We start from the raw sequence: 18,110 nt of genomic DNA on the forward strand, positions 1-18,110 counted from the left end.
CACTACTGTCAGCCCGCCGCGTGACTGCCTTATCTTTAAAGAAATTCAAATGGAAACACTTTGAAATGGAAACGCAATGTTTCACACAATGCAGTCTGCCAGACAATAACGGTGGGAAGTACGAATGGGATGTAACTAACTGAAAAAATGCATCACCGCGACATCAAGAGGCATTTGAAGATCAAACCGTTCATAACTGAAAAAATGCAAGTTGACTTCAAGGAAATTTCGACGGAGAAGCAATTAAAAGGGCAAGTTATTTTAAACTTTCTTGTGTATTACAACATGTACAAATGTTTGTCAATCTTACTTACTGATGGGGCGTATCAAAACTCAGTTAATTCTTTTCCCCGTAGATGAGCCACCTCCACGCCTCTCAGTCTTCTGTCGAACGAACTGCCCTTCCACATTGGTCCACATACTTCGATACCTGATCTTATTGTCAGTGTCAGCCTGCCTAACGGACGTCTTTCTGCTGCTAAAGCATTGTAAACCTCTTTCAGCCTTATTCCTACATCTATTCGCAAGACAAGGCCTAGCCAGCTCATTCATTTTGCCTAAATCAGTGCTACGATGTCTGAGTCTTGGTTAAGAGTTCGTAATTCTTATTTTTTTCTGATAAGCCACATACCTTCATTATTCACTGGATCAAATATTTTATCAAGAGCTGGACCAAATAAATTATCGAAAATTAATATACCTAAAATGATCTTAAAAATTAACGTTTTCTCGAGATTCCCACTTGGATAAATACCCCATTGTAGCCGACGTTCTGTTAGCAACACACCTTTGATAATATGAAAGAATTCAGCTGCCCTGAGGATGAGCCCCGAGTCGGAGCTAGAAAAGTTAGCTAAAATGGAGTATTTTACCCGGTGGGAACCCCGAGAAAGGTTTTCCCACATTATTCGCCGGGAAAGCATTCCTCAGAGCAGATGAAGAAGGGAAAGATAACAATTTGCAGCGTATTAATCCGAAATAATATAAAAATCATTTTTTTTCAATCAATTTCATTAAATTATTCGCTTCAGTCACCCAATCTCAAGAAAACAGCACCTTTTTTCATTGTGAATCGATTCGTACAACGCATGAGGGTCAAAGGGGGCCCTTTGAAGGATGCAACACACCGGGGCCGGGACCCAATACCAAAAACTGATTCGCCCAGTCACCCGGGGAGGGGATGGATTGGGAAGGAAAAACGAAGAAGGCGCCGCCAGGATAGGAGCTCGTCGACGATTACAGGGAAGGGACAGGGATGGAAGGGTAGGAATAGGGACATGGGGATAACGGGGCCCATTACTAGCGTAACCATTACTTGATTTACCAACGAAATTGGCAGATTTTTCAATGAAGAGGAAAATCCGATCATTTCTTTGCATTAGTTGGAACTCGTTGGAATAGGAACGATTCGTACAATTAGAAATAAAAACCCCTAGATTCGCACAGCGCAATCGAATCCACAGTCTGCCCGGCAGGAACGGGATGGGTAGGTATGTAGAAGCCAGAGGGACACCGCGACATCATTAAGGGGGAAGGCGGGAGTCAAGAGACTACTAGTGTGGGAACCGCAGCACTCGCCTCGTCGCCGTAACATCTCTCCATTAACAACAAACAACAACCATTCGCTCTCATTTGCCTGGCGGGCTGTTTTGCGACCGTGTCCCTCCCTACCAACACACACTCTACCGCAAGTGTACCGCCAAGGTTCCGCACGGCGTAAATCACCACCGAGTCGGAAACATCGAGGGGGTTGGAGGGAGTGCATTTATGATTTTTTGTCTTCTTTTGTACATAATAATTCAACGAATAAACGTACTCATTAATTGAGGGGTTTAGAAGCCAAGGGATACAATTGATTTTATTTTCTTAACCGAGTTAGGTACAGAAATTAGGTAAAGAAAACAAACGAGGTCGATTAGATAATTATAATAGCAGTTCATTTGATTTTCCACTCGACTCACTCGTATCCGTTGGCAACCATGTTTGGTACATTGATTCATTCTGTACCTAAATGTGTTTAAAAATAAATCACTAGAACCCCTTAACTTCTTACCCCCTCAATTGACTTCGTCAAAATAAGACGAACGAAAGACATATGAGAGACTGATAGAAGATTCACTCGATGAGGCAATATATATGTTTTTGGAATTGTTGGATCGTGATTCCAAATAATTTTACGTAGTGTGCTATTGGTTGCCCCGTTATTGAACTTAAAATAATTATGGAAAATGAACAATTTGACCGTGAGGAGTTTATTTGACGGAAAAGACATCATAAATTCAGGTTAATATGGACAAGTTCTGGAATATTCGGAGGGATTTTGTGATAATATATTCCCCGTGTTTTCCTGATTAATTAATTTTGGACAAAGATTTCGCGGCCGCGGGCTGTTTTGCGAGCGTGTTCCCCCCCACCAACACAGTGCCACCTACTACTCCACCGCGCCGTACGGTTCCGCAGGGCGTAAATCACGACCGAGTCGGAAACGGAGGGGTCGGAGAGAGCGCATTTAGTATGTACGTACGGAAAGGGTAAACGGGGCGGGGTGGTTAGACCTGGTTGGTTCGAGGGACATGGATCAACTTGTCCGTCAATCTGCTCTCGCTGACTGGCTCTCATCCGGGATGTCGCTGCCGGTGCATCCTGGCTGGAAGCGCGCTACGTCGGTCCCGGATGGGAGGAAACGGACAAGGGTACTCGTGGCCAGAAGGAATGCTTAAACGCCTTGATGGGGGAGATTTGGCTCGGAGATGCAAGGCGGAGAGGGCAGATAGCCCAGGAGTACAATGGCGTGTACGTGAGATGCGGGAAAAATGTGTGTTCAGTGTTACAATGGAGTAGTAATGGCAAAATTAATTTCAATCAAAACTTTCACGTGATCAGAATGCTCAGATCGTTCATTTGATCTTCAAAAAAATTATCCAAGTTATATTAATATTGACCAAGCAGGTTTGAAAAAGACATCGGTCGCACTTGAGTGAGTGAGGTCACTGCGGATATGATTTTGTCCATCTATATAGATTGAAATATATAGATTGATATCAATTAGGATGCTATGTTAGATAAGTTCACAAAGAGTCCTAAATGGATAGAAAAAAAAGGGCAGATGACGCAAGTTTAAAAACATGGTTTAAATGGCCCACGAATATTCGTTCTCATGGCAATGTATGTGAATCCATACTTTAATTATTACCTAAAAATTCAACGTTGGAAGTTCTCGGTTCTCGGTTTTGGAGACATAAATGCTGTCGATATCATTTTTAAATTGTCAGGGTTGAATTGATAGAATTAAGTCAAACGATCAGTAGAATTAGGATTAGTACAATTTAGTAAAACATATGTATTTAACTCAAGCATAAAAAATTACATGTCAGTAAATACTGAGACAAAATCTTGAAATTCGAAGGTTAATGCTGAGGTCTTATCTTTACCTAACCTACACTTCTAGAACGCGAGTATTTTTGTCTAAAAAGCGAAAGATTTTTTTCCGAATATAATTAAAGAGGGATTCGGGAACAATAAATGAAATCGCATGTATGGATCTGAGAATCAACCAAATCTACTTATTCAAATCATGATTTTTGGCTTCACAACTAATTTCTTGGAATTATCTAAATAAATCCAAACATAATCAACAAGGCAAATAGGGTTCATCTATGATTTATTTAACTCATTTGCGGTTTACACCCGCCAAACACATTTGGACTTCAAATTTGCCAATCATAATCTTTATTTACGCAAGCTACACCAATTGAAATTGGGCGTTGGATGACTAATTTATAAGTTTGTGTATTTTTCATATCTTTCAATAATTATTATCACGCTCAATATTCCAAAAACCCAGAATTTTAATACACAACCATGAAATCATGTGTTAGATAAGATAGGGCAGGGAAAAATACCTATATCGTGGTAAGACAAGAATTCGATCAATGGTAATCGTGATAATCAATTCTGATACGCTGGAGCAAAATTTCTAAAATGCAGATCAAACACAAAATAAATATTATCAAAAATATAAGTTCTCATACATTTTTCATAGATACGAAATATGCATGAAGATATATTTGCCTTGAATACAGGGACCTTTATTTACGAGGCCTCCATCTAGTTCCATGTTTTAACACATCCAAAAATCTGGCTGATCTGGTTGGCAAATTGGGCAGCAGAAAGTTATGCACGAGTAATTATTTCAAAACAGAGGACAGAGATGGGGCACCTCGTTATATTTGAGTGAATTCATTCTAATGGACAGACAAGGATAAACTGTACCACCAACAGACAATGAGCGACACGTTTACTTAAAAAATATACATGAATGGGAGGTCATGAAAACAGCGTTCAAAATGCTTGGAGAATCAAGACTTATGGCATATCAATTCATTTGGATAACAGAGTACGCGCGCATCCAGGCCCAAATGAATCTGTTTCGCACGTCAATACGGGCTTTAACAAAAAAGGAAAGCCACGCAAAGCCAAACATGCCATTCGTCACATAAATTTGAAATTCGTGGATTAAAAACAGCTCGAGTTCGGAAAATTCATGCGAAGTAAATGAAACAGCATTACTCGTGCAATAGGGCTAAGATTATCTTCAGTCTATTTACTGGCAGGGTTGAATAGATTATAAAAAATATTTACTACGCGAAATCAGCAAAAGGTGCCACTTTTACTAATGCTAGAGATTTGACGGTAGAATGATAAAAATATCCGGCACGAAACAATTGACGCAAAGTTTCCACACAGAGTAATTTGTGGTGTTATTTTTTAAAATTCCCTCACTAAATTTTCAATTTTTTCGGAATTAATTTCAATAAATACACTATAAAGGTTTTCACAAACGTAGTTATTGTCCACAACTATTTTTACATAACGTATGTAACATGTAACTGGTAAGAAATTTAGCCCATTCATGCGCATAATATATCATTTATTTCTTTGCCAGATTTTGCACCATTTTAGGAGAAACTTCTCATCCATGAACAACTATTAACTTACCATGGTTATTACCTGCCACTTTACTAGCACATAATTATTTATTCAATCATTTACTTTCACACCACCGAAAACAGCTCGTGTTGGCCTTTACATCGAGGCTTTTCCACATTTTTTTTACAAATATACGATCACGAACAACCATGCCCTGAATAGTGGAAACATACCCAGGAGGGACTCGAACCCACGACCTCTTGTTTGGCAGGCGAGGACTTTATCCCGCCGCCACCGACGCGACGCCGGAAAAAACATGTCGCCCGAACAGGGACATGAACCCTGGGCCCTCAGATTAAAAGTCTGATGCTCTACCAACTGAGCTATCCCGGCAAATTAGCTTTAATTTCACCAATAATAATATACACGTTAGACATAGTAAATTACCTTGTCGATTTTTAATTTTTTTTCTGGATTAATAAATAGTTCATTACTGCGGTAATTATCTACCATTTTCTTTACATAACGTAACGATGTAACTAGCAATTTCTTTGCCAAATTTTCCTTTGTTTCCGAATGACTTTCAATTTCATAAACACATTCAACCATGTTTTAATTCAGAAAACGTCTACCACTTTCTTCACCTCACATTGATTACAGATAAAATATAAGTCATTTTACAAGATTTTGCGCACTACACATCATACATTTTCCTCACATTATCTCTATTGTTCGAGGACTATGCGGTATGTTTCAAGCCTGCCAGTTGAACGGCGGGAAAAATTAACAAAAATTGCAATACCAAACATTTGACTTGTCATGAAAATTAAGACACCTAGACAGCGAAGGTATATGTGTAGTGTCCCGTAAAACCAAAGGCCCTTGGTTCGGTTCGAGATTCACGGGAATTTTTCCAATGACACTCAATTTGAGTTTCAGGACGAATTTCAATTTTTTGACGCATGTTTCAGTTTACTCACTACAAATTTTATCTACCACTTCCATCAATCGTGTTAATAACACTTAACCAGCGAGAAACTCGTCCCCGCATGAAATGGACGAAAAAACTGATCGAGAGAATGGAAACGGAGCATTTTTAAAGGAATTTAACAGGGCGTGAGATTGAGACATGGAGGAGAATTAGCGTGATGGAGCAATCTCGAGTGAAGAAAGGAAATGGAGGATCACGAGTGATTTCTCGGCGATCAGCTGAATGAGATTCACAACAATGGAAGTACGAGGGTTGAGCGGGAGATTAGGGGAGTGTTATGGAAAAAATGAATGAACGCGTTTCCTGTTCAAACGAAGCAATTCCCACTGCGTGAATCGCTACAAACACCAAACCACCTCCCTCGGTCCACATCGATTCGAGATTTATCGTCTCGAGGGAGCGAGAGAAAAGAAAGGAAGGCTCAAAAGAGGGAAGAAGTACTCGTTGAGGATGCTTCCATTAATCATCGCACGCTTTTGAGGCCAGTCACTTTTCAACCCTTGCCATCCACTAAGTGACTTTCACTACTTCACGAGCCCGATGGCACCAACCGAAAAAAGGTGCTTGTCATGCGTCTGCTCCAGAATTAGGATGAGGGATAAGACTAGTTGCGTAACTATGGGCGGGATAGAAACCCCCCCCCCCCAAGAACCCTCTTAAAACTTTCGTCTAGCCCATGAGTTATGATAGTTAGACTTCATTTAAGCAAAAAAAAAAACAAAAACCAAGGGGAATGCATAGAGGAGGCCCAATTCCATCCAATGGAAGGTTGATTTCTGTTGCCACTTCGGTCGCATTTTAATCGGCTTTCAAAAATGCCCGCGGCGCGGTAATGGCATCAGTGCAAGGGCATTCACTTATTTCCAATATTTTGCCGTATGTTCTTATCAAATGGCCATTTAAATGCGTGGTGGTTGACAACATATACAGAGGTCAACTTGAAGACCAACTTTCCTAATATTCATGACAAAAACACTGAAAATTTCTAGGATGAGGGATAAAACTAGAGGCGTAACTGTGAGGGGAATAGAACCCCCCAGAACCCTATTAAAACTCTTGTCCCGCCTATAAGTTATAATAGTTCGACTTCATTTTAGTGAAAAAATTAAATACCTCCTAACATTCTATTATTTTTAACACTCTTTATAAGAAAAAAGATTATAGCACGATGTAACAAGTAAATAATCAAGAAAAGAGACCGGTGAAGCGGGTGGGAAGCAAGCATTACAGCAAGGCTGTACTTTGAAGGATGGGTTGATGAAAAGAGTGGCTGTATCGTTTAAGGTGAAACTTGGCGTAACTACGAAGTTAAAAACTTTGAAAGGTTTAATCATTATATTATTTGAAAGGTTATAACGGCGTAACTCGTCTTGGAATTATCGTTAACTGAAAAAAGCACGATTTTTTCACTGAAGTAATGCAGAATATATAAAACCGTGACAACAATCGGCAGTCATTCAAAGCATCTTAAGTTCTCTAAAATCATTTTCGAGATGAATGCGCCGTACATTAGTTATTGGTAAAGTATTTCAGTCTGATCAGATTATTTTGGTTAGTCACAAACACATTTACGCAAATTGATTCTAATTAACTAGTTGGGAGGCGAATTATAATATATAAATTTCGTAGTATGATGCACAATAGTCGTCGGTTGAAGTGAAACATAAATAAGTTATAATAATGAAAACACTTTGTGGAAGTAACAAAGTGTTTTTCATTATTAATATGGAGCCCTTCCACCACGTAAATGCTTCAAGTTTCGATATAAATAAGTTTGATGGCTAAATTAATGAATAATAAAAAATAAGAAAATCCGAATACAAATAATATTTATAAAACATAAAGATCTCCGTCACCGTCATTGCAAAGATCAATATTATAGCACGAGGTAATAAGTAAATAATCAAGAAAAGATACCAGTGAAGCGGGTGGGAAGCAAGAATCTATTGCACGGCTGCCATTTCAAGGACAAGATGATGAGAGGAGAGGCTGTATCGTGAAACCCCAGCGTTCTTCTTTAATTCCAAGGGAACTACATCAATATACTACCCTACCAGCCACCTGAATAGACAAGTGGCGGAGGTTTTTGGAACACCTAGATAAAAAATGGGAAAGTATAGAAGATACGCTTTAGAGAATGACCACAGAGTCCCACCCAGCTTTCACTCGAGTCCATTATTTTTTATGGAGCAAAAGAACTCCTACATTTCATACGCAAAATATCTCTTTTATTTTTTCATTCGCGTCGGGCTTGGAAATAAAGCGCGGTTCTAATGTTCTTGAACATCGGAATCTAAAAGATATGCAATAAATTACAGACACAAGCTCACGGTTACGATTGAAAAATTCATGCAACAATTCAGTACTCCTAGAAGTAGCATAAGTAAATGGGATCCATATAATCTGGTATTCTTTAATGTAACCTCAACCTTATGTCAAATGATGAGTGCTGCCAAATACCCTCAAACTATACCTTTTTTACTATAAGATCTTCAGAAAACATGACGCGCTAGGCAATTTTACTAACAGAATTACCAACAATATTACCGACAGAATTTTCTTTGGGGAACAGGAAATCCTTTAGAAACCAGGAAAATTTGTCTCCTCGGTGAAATTGTTTTCGAGAGGAAATAAATTGCACTTACCGCTACATTAACTTCGAGGAAGCTCTCTCTTACCGTTTTGCACGTAAAACATTATTATTAGACCTCTTCAACTATCCAAACAAGGAAGAAGCTCCACGGAAAGAGCAAACACTCCACATTACTGATCAGAAATTAGCCAATACCCAAGTAATGTCGATTTGCCAACGTTAAAAAGACGAGGCAGTATAGCTTAAGCGCGTGTACGACCCAATGTCCCATACTTAGGAAGCGGAATACATTCCAGATAACATGAATTCGGATGCCATTATTTGGTCAGAAAATTACTCAGGTCAGGTATTACATGATAGCAGGTGATGAAAAATAAAATATATTATTCATAATAAACAATATTGACGTTAGAAGTGCCTCAGTAAATACTGTAAAATTTAAAATATTTACAGGTCAAACCTTTGATAAATCAATTTGTGCATACATTTAGAAACATTATCCTTTCTATTCCGGTGAAAATCTCGAGCTAAAATTAAAAACAAATGAAACGTAACGAAATAACGTGTACAAATAACGAAACGAAATAACCCTTGTAAACAGTTGCCGGTAGCTCAAACTCGAAACTTTCACATCACTAATAACCCGACGCAAAATTATTTTACTTGAAGTAATGAAGAAGAATAAAATGAAAAGTCAGCCAATCAGGGAACCAAGACTCTGTAAAACGATCTTTGATCATGACATTTGTTTTAAGGGCAGAAGCTTTAAACTGCTTTCATATATGTTTAAACGGAGTTGAAATTTGTTTTGTTAAAATTTAACTTTTTTAAATGGTTCTATTTAAATTTCCTGACGTTTTTTCATCTTCTTAGAGGAAATAATTTTCACATCGACATAAAACACCTGAGAACTAATACTGTCGCTGTAGCCAACCAAGAAGAGGCCACAAGTCATAGACGCGCTCTTAGATTCTGACATCTCAACCTATTTTATGGGTAGAAGCCTGAGACTGCTTTTGCACATGTTTACACGGAGACTGGATATAGCGATAGCCATCGTAAAACTCTGGTACATTCGGAAAGAAATGTTTTGCCATCAACCATTGTGCGGCGTCGAAAATCCACCGTCCATGTCCCATAATTGGACGTCTCAATCGGGAGAAAAACGGATTAAGGGAGATAAAACAAGAGTGGATTAACTGGTGGACTAGATGGGAAGAGAGATGCGACCAGCACGAGATGATATGAGGACTGCTAGCGGGAAAATCGTCCCATAATTCGATTTACGGCGATGATCACTTGGGTAGGAGACTCTTGCCCTCCCGAAAGGGAGGAGTAGATTCCATTCTAAATGGATGGGCAGGGCGACCACGTGCAACGCTTGGTGACCAGAGGGCGGATTCCAAGGCTCGGATACGTCCGCAGGGGCATCCGACGCCATTGTGACGGAACAGTTGGCCTTTAAACTAAGTGCCCCAAGGCTTATCGCTCATTGGAGGACATGAATCAGAGGGGACATGTTACGAATGTCGACGGGAAGGTCGAAATCGAAAGCTTGAGTTTGAATCATGCATACCTACCTACTCGGGCGGATGGTAGGTCGACCGTCAATTTTGATGGGACCGCGAAATGCCCACGGTTAACGACGCAACAGCCTCCGGCCGAGCGGTCTTAAACAGCGGCGTCAAACACAACGTCCGTTGGAGACCCAGAGTTCATGAGGAGACCATACCTCCAGGGCATATGCTGGCGGCATAGATTTCCGAGAAAGGAGGAAGGGTTATTAACACATTAAAGATCGGATTTTTTTCGAACTTACCTATGAGGTCGGGTATACTTCCCATTAAGCTTTTTTGCGTTCAACCATAATTAACTTAATAACTCAATAACAAACGATGACACAAAGTCAATCGAGTTTAATAATACATTTTTTACTGATGTAATCAGTACATATAAGTTATGGTAGCGGGCGAGACTTGTTGGAAATCCTTTACAATAGGAGTCGAAGAAATAAAAACTTTACTTTCAGCGTAGCTATTAATTTTTTTCACCTTGAAAATGTTACACTGTAACGACACCATGTTCGAAAATATTACATAACTATGTGCAAAAAGCAAAGTTTTTATTTCTTCAATCCAACAATAATCAGTGCTTGGTCAAAGTAGTTACGATTTATTATCACATGTGGCAAATAAAGCCAGAATATAAGTTAACTCATGACCCATCCGAAATGTGTAGAGGTAGAATTGAAACGAAAAATCTCCCCCTTGAAGCTGTGAAATTAATTGGGAAGAAACAAAGTGGGTTATTATGACTGGATATTTATTCGAGTAATTAAAATGGCAAATATCCAGATGGTCTAGGTGATTGCTAGAAATGACCCAATGTTTAAAGACAGAATTTAAACGAACAATTTCGGCCTCAAAGCTCTGATGTGCTTCGGGTAAAACAAAGCCGATCAAGTAATGATCATTGTGTATTTATTCGGGCAAATGACCACATGGTCTGGGTCCGGGAATCCCCAAACTGGTGTAATGCGATGAGGCAGAAATTAAACGAAAAATTTCGTATTCAAGGATGTTATGTGGGTCGGATAGAAACAAATAGTGTGCGGCTACCATGATGGCATATTAAAAAGGGTAATTAACAATGGCGAATGTCCAATTGATCTAGGTAATTTCCAGTGACGTCGCGGCAAAATAGCAGTGCAGGAACACTTAAATTCATTAACTTCATTAGAAGTGAAAGATTGCTGTTTTTTTATTTACATTTTATTGCCATTTATTTTCTTTTGGTTACGAATGTATTTATTAGAAATTTTGAGGCAACAAAATTGATTTAAGTGCTATTTGACTATTATGCCTTTAGCGAGCCAGTGCCGGAACAGGGTTCCGGCGTATTCCGACACCATGAAACCACTGGTAATTGCGCAAAATGACGGCAGATATTTAACTCTAGCCTCACCTAATCAAACCCACCTTCGCGCTGAATGACTGAGTGTATAAACGAATTTCCGAGGAAAAAGTCAGTATGTGTGCTCATACGAAAGACTAATGCGTGAGATGCCCCAGCATTAAACGATGAAAGATTAATTCCCTGCTGATCTGACGTTTATTTCTACGGATGCAGGACGAACACGACGAAACTCATGGAAGGTTAAATGAAACTGTGCACTAGCAGCAAGGGCAACGCGCACTCAAGATCAACGATAACGCGATTAGCTTCACACAACGTGGGGAGCGTGCGTGAAAAAAGCAGTGCGTGATCCGTCAGTGCCCCAATAACCACTCCCCACTCCCGTCACGCGCAAATTTTTCAACAGAAGGGCAAAAGCAGAGGAGAAAAAGACTGGCAATTCGTCACACGACTATACGGGTTCGTCTCGACAAAAACAAGTTTATGTGTATCCCCAGAGCGGAGAGAGAGAGTGAAAATACAGAGAAATCATCTCTTCGGTCGTCGTATAATTCTGGAAATTGCAGAAAAAAACAAACGCACAAGTGATTTACGGACGGGGGCACGAATTGTCAGAGGCACTCGGCATAATTACATGCTCAGAGCGGAGGGAAAAAAATAAGCTATGACAAACAGAAAAAAATTAAAAAAAAACTTTTTTCCACTAAAGTGGAAAAGGCGTGGCGAAAAAAATTCGGCACTGGAAATATTTTTCTTTCCATCAGAAGCTAAAGCGGAGGCGAAATAAGTGCGCCTAACTCTTCACCTTTTGTTTTTTATTTTTTTTAATCGCGAAAAAAAAACCTTCCGAGCGCAAAATAAACAAAAATCGCAGCATATTTTCAGGTTCCACCATCGCATAGCGCGCGCTAAAATTTTGGACCCCGGCAATGATTTCCTCGGTTGCTTTTGGGAATTAAAAACGCGAGAGAATAAAAAAAAGAAGAGCGAATTACGCTCTCGCGCTGAACTCATCTGAACGGATGACAAACGAACGCTAGTCAGCGTAACTTGACGCTGGGACAGAGAGTGGAACACACGGTTTTAAATTGCTCTCGATAATTTTTTCCACAAAGCTCTTCGTTATTTTTCATCCGCAAAAGTTTTTGACAAAAATAATCATGCACTGCCATACTCGACACGTGGCATGGATTATACAATGTCACCCGCGATGTAAAAAAATCAACGCATACAATATATTATAGCCCCGGTGACATCACATTTTTACAATTTTTTTTAAATCTCGCACGGCTTCCCTGAATGAAAAGCGAAAGTAGCATGGATCTCAGGGAATTGTCTAAAATATCCCTGAAGGCAATAACGCATTAATTTTTATGATGCGATTACCCTGTACCCATCTAACAATGCTTTGGTTGATGCCGCCCACCATAATTAAACCATTAAAACCCAGAAACATATTAAAAATATGACCGTTCTTTGTGAAAATAAGCGTAATTATTTGAATTCAAACTTTCACTTCCAAGTTCGCTTTAAATACCAAGCAAATATGATTAATGAATTGTTAGAACGGCGATATCAATGGAATAGGCCATTAATTTCTTCAATGATTAGTTAAACTGAAAATCCCCAGCAAGACAAGCATATTTTTTTTAGTAGGCCTCATTTATATTTACCACAGAAGCAAAAAAATATAATATACCAAGCATGAGGGACAGTAAAGCTATATTGCATACCCGATACAATCGTTCAAAAGTAAAAATCTAAACAAAGCCCAACAGAAAAGGAGTATTACATAATGATCGTAATATTAAAATACTTCATGGCCAACGAGTAAGAGTCAAGATTATGAATGATGGATAAATGGGCATTAGAGCGATAAACACAAAAGATTCAAGTTCACATGCTGCAACACGATTAAACGCGGGCCACGACTCTACTCTAGTCCAATCCAATCTTTTGTCATAGTTAAACCTTATTCTCATAATACCACACAGGGGTAAAAAAAACTGAGCTAGTGGAAAGGCTCTACTATTTGTGAACCGCATTAGGCGAAAAAGGATATAGCTGAAAGGACATCTGGATGAGAGGATCGGTCAACGAAGTGTTTCAAGAATAGGCTAGCAAAGAGTCTGATATGGAGTGTAGCGCTTAATTGCGCGGCAAAATGGACACCCCTGAAGAAGGAAGATAAAAGACTGGAGGTTTTCGAGAATTGAGTGTGAAGAAGAATGGAGAAGGTTAAGTGGACGTAGATGAGGAGGAACAACGAGGTTCTGGACATGGCGGAGGAGCTGAGGAAGCTTTTATATGTGTTACGGAGGAGACATAGGGTTAAGAAAGATTGAGTACCTAGAAGAGAGTGAATGTCGAAATCGGGTTTGGTTGAATAATAAGGTGTCTAGCCAATCAAAGCAGAAAAATTCATGCAGAATTCCCAGTTTTTTAAGGAAATTTTACAAAATTCCAGGAAATTTTACAAAAAAATTTGTCGCAGTAATCTATCGTGATTAGTGCGACATATAAGAATTTAAAAACACCCAAAATCACATCAATACTTTTAAAATATTATGACAAACAAACGTGTTGTCGTCAAACAGGAATCTTTATTAAAATCTGACGGTTTTATCCCATGCGTGCATGCTGCGATAGTAATTCCAACTGAATGTGACTCTTGCGGAGCCAGTTATTTGCAATGCTTTGGCTTAGGCTGTGCATAGCAAAATGTTTTTGATAGTGCGAGAGCCATATGATTGGGATACAAATGATACTAATCAACAAAGCTTAACGATACTTAAAGGCCAATACAACAGTCCACTTAGGTATTTATCTCTAAAAGACCTCAGTACACGGAGGACCCGAACATAAGCTGGTAATTATGTCATAGCTATAAGCTTTAATTTTTTCACATATTTTCTCTTCATGTTGACGGTTTTTATTACGATCATCATAACTTCATTTAAATCTAAAATACGAAACCTCATATCAATTATATGCTTAAATTTCGTGGTAATATTTTCATCATCATCATCATTAGTCAACAATCCTAAGATTGGTTTGACGCAGCTCTCCATTCCTCTCTCCTATCCGCTAACCTTTTCATAGCGACATATGTCTTCTCTTTTAAATCCTTTATAACCTGTCCTATGTAACTCATTTGGGGCCGTCCCTTTCTCTTTTTCCCTTCCACTTGCCCTTCAACGATAGTCTTCATCAGGCTATATTGCCTCCAAATGTTGCCAACTAATTTGTCCCGTCATCTGCTTAAGATTTTAAGGAGGCTTCTCTTTTACATGAGTAAATAAATCATGAACAACGAATTGAATATAGCAATACAAATTATTAACTTCGCCGTCCAACAGTCTTCCAATTCTCTTGCTGGCATACCAATAGGGTCGTTCACCCAGACCCGAGATTTTGATCAATTAAAAGAATAAGGTAAATCGAAGGGTAATATAAGTTACGGCTCCAAAAAATTGTCCATATTTTAGCCGATTACGCGTGAGTTCAATGAAAAAATAAGGGAAATTTACCGCACACTTTTCATTATTTTACGACATCATTAGAGTTTTGGTTCATTCGCTAGATAAGGATGAACATTTCCTCGAATGCCACGATGAACGATTTTCTGGTGGGCAGGAAGAAGTGCCACCTCCCACCTTGCATTTAAATGGGTTTACGTAAGTCGCTGACAGAAAGAGCGACCCGAATTTCACGGAGGAATAAGGCGTAGTAGGCACGTAAAAAAAATATGCGTCAAGAAAACATCAGAAGCACAAGATAGAGCCCAAGAAACAGCTTCCTAGTTCTGTGAAACATTCTCTTCTGCATCGGGGAATGGGAACAATCTACCGAAGGTAGTTTTTGAGCCCTTAATCTAAATACTTTCACGAGAAGGTTAATTAGCTATGAACTGTAAGAGTCTTTCTAATTTTTGTGTGTATACTACGTTTAGGGTAAAGTTTATACAGTACTAGCTGACCCGGCGAACTTCGTACCGCCTAACAATCAATGAACTTACAGTTTACTTACACCATTTATAAATTAAGAGCGGCTGTATCGTTTTTTATCATGTTTAATTTATTATAATAAAATAAGGATACAAATTCAATAAAACTACGTAAATGAGTACCAAATTTTCTTACGTTTTAGCTTAAGAAATTTTGGGCATTGTGGTTTAATAAAGCAGTTCATGAAATAAAAATTATACGCATTCAGTTGTTGGCTATTTGCGTTATTAGCTGTAAAAAAATGTTTTTAGGTCCAAGTCTGTTGCATACACTTGGCCCATTCAGGGGGCAGGTTGACACGACCCCAGACCGACGCTTGACTGATGCTCAAAATCGTGCAAGAAAAGCCCCTTTGAAGCAGCATTCGCATTAAATGACTTAAGGCGCGCCAGTTTTAGTATCTCTGTTTGGAAAAAATGCACTGCGTAAACGTACTGCATGTGTAAACGTACTGCGTGCGTAAACGCACCACGGTGAGCCCTACACATTCGGGTTTAATGTCTTGCATCAAGCACCTTCTGAGAAACAACAGTTTTTGTTTTTTTATCAGGCGCAAGATGAAGCGGATGAAGCTAAATAAATATAGCGAAGCAAAGCAGTGACGCAGCGAGGGGAGGTTTTGGGGGATAAACCCCCCCCAAGAGCTTAGAGAATTTTTTTATGAAAGATTATGTTATTAATATTAGGGGGACGGATGACTAACAAACAAAACATATTTAACTATTCACACAGCCACAAAACCCACTATTTTGAACCATTTATCTTAAAAAATGTCTGGGGGAAGTGCCCCCACACTTACCGCTTACCTTAGCGAGTTTTCTATACCCTACAGACCCGTGGTATTAGCTGCGCCCAAAACCCCCTATCCTAGCTACGCACTTGAAGCGAAGGAAGAAATACAGAGGATGGTTTATCGACTCGTGAACATAGCACGCTAAATTGACCATGAGAAAATCATGGGTTTTCATTAGCACATGAGCACAAACAACACAAAAACTGAAAGAATGACCATGCGATTTTTTAATCGTTATCACGAATGCAACACGAATTGTAAATTGAATACGTTTAAGCTCAAAAGGGCATATGAGTTGAGATCATGGAATCTACGGAATGAGGACTTCCTAACCTTTGAATTTTCCTTTGAGTAAAGTTGCGTGAATCACATTCATCACCAATTTTTTTAATGACCAAACACGTTCCGTTGGATAGTTATGGTTGGTTTAGGCTTCGAAAGATCATGAGCACAGAAACTACATTTTTCTGTAAATCGTGCCTTGGTAAGCCAGGTACGTCCAAGGACTTAAAATATTCAGATAGATATTTGGTGATTTCGTCTTCGTTTGTTACACATTTAAAAGATTCGAATCCATGCAGAGTACGAACTATTTGAATTTACCTCGTTTTATTCATCCACATCTTCGTTCTTGCTCACTAAATCAACCATCTTTGATTCTTTTGGTGATCAATCATATTCTGGAACTCTTTGTTGATGAGCTCACCTCCCGCTGAAACTAATTTGCAATCATTCCAAGGAAATGAGTTAAAACTACTCGATTCCTCGACAGGAACACGGACATTACCGTTTGTCAACAATTGCTTGGAGATTTGTTTACAAACACGGTAGTGAAGTGTCAACTCGAGCTGGACCGCGGCTGGGCTTACAATCAGCTCGAATTAAATTTAAAAAATGTAATTTCAATTTAATTAATATTTTGAATATATTTAGTAATTAAAATGTTATATTGTTACTAAACTCAGTTATTAAAGTGGTAAAAACAAAACAAATTATTTAATTTGTAGTTTTGACCGACTTATCAATTGTTGTGTTACTATAACTCCTAAAAGCATGTCCATAGGAAAGAGATGATTTTTTTGCGAAATTATCCTTTTTTAATGGCCTATATGCTAACCCCGCCTGAGACGAATCCAAAGAACCAAATCTCATTGAAATCGGTGCAGCCGTTTTCGAGTTATAAGTGTTCTAACTAACACGATTTTCGACTTTCTTTTATATATATAGATTTTTGTTTATGTGTTTCCCCATACATTGTTTTTTTCAAACGTCATATAGTATTAACTTGGGTAAAACCAATCTATGTTACCATCCGACCGTTTGGCTGACTAGCAACTTCATTTTTAATGAAAATAATTCTCCGCCAACGAGCCGCAAAAATGTCTTGCGAATGCAAATGTTTGGCAATCCGCAGAAAAAATATTTTTTATCAGCCATCGAACCGCGTAAAAAATAACACAGTCATCTGCTCGTGGTTTCCCAGCAACTGAGACTAAAACGGCTCACCTCCCCGGGGGAATGTGACTCGCGCGAAGCCAGTTGTTTGCATTGTTTTGCTTTAAGCCGCGCGAGAGCCAGATGTTTCTGATTGCTCGCAGAACGTAAGGCACGACGAAGCGCTAATGCGTTTGACATCGATTGCACCATCAAGGGTAAAGCCTCCGCTTTGAAATCTTCTCCCACTGCTGCAAGCTCCCGTGTGCGAGAATGTTAGCCATCGAAGCGTGCATGTGATGTTACTCCTCGCTCTGAAGGATACCACGGAGATATAGTATGCGCGTGTCGACCGCTAACCCCGCTTAGGAGTGTGAAAACCTCCCTCCGAGACTTAATTGTCGGCTGTGAGTTTCCCTTCCTTTCGAAGCCGCTGACTTGCACCCA

The 18,110-nt window shown here is 39.2% G+C and overlaps 1 protein-coding gene and 1 non-coding gene across 2 annotated transcripts in view; both read right to left on the minus strand.

Annotated features, from left to right (window-relative positions):
* LOC124167633 overlaps nt 1–18,110 on the minus strand; it is a 795,973-nt gene that overhangs the window by 380,499 nt on the left and 397,364 nt on the right. The gene's annotated exons all lie outside the window — the stretch shown is intronic.
* On the minus strand, nt 5,250–5,322 carry Trnak-uuu. Its single transcript has one exon. It is a non-coding gene; the product is annotated as a tRNA-Lys (tRNA).

The sequence above is a fragment of the Ischnura elegans genome, chromosome 11 (assembly GCF_921293095.1).
Source record: "Ischnura elegans chromosome 11, ioIscEleg1.1, whole genome shotgun sequence".
In the NCBI taxonomy this organism is placed as follows: domain Eukaryota; kingdom Metazoa; phylum Arthropoda; class Insecta; order Odonata; family Coenagrionidae; genus Ischnura; species Ischnura elegans.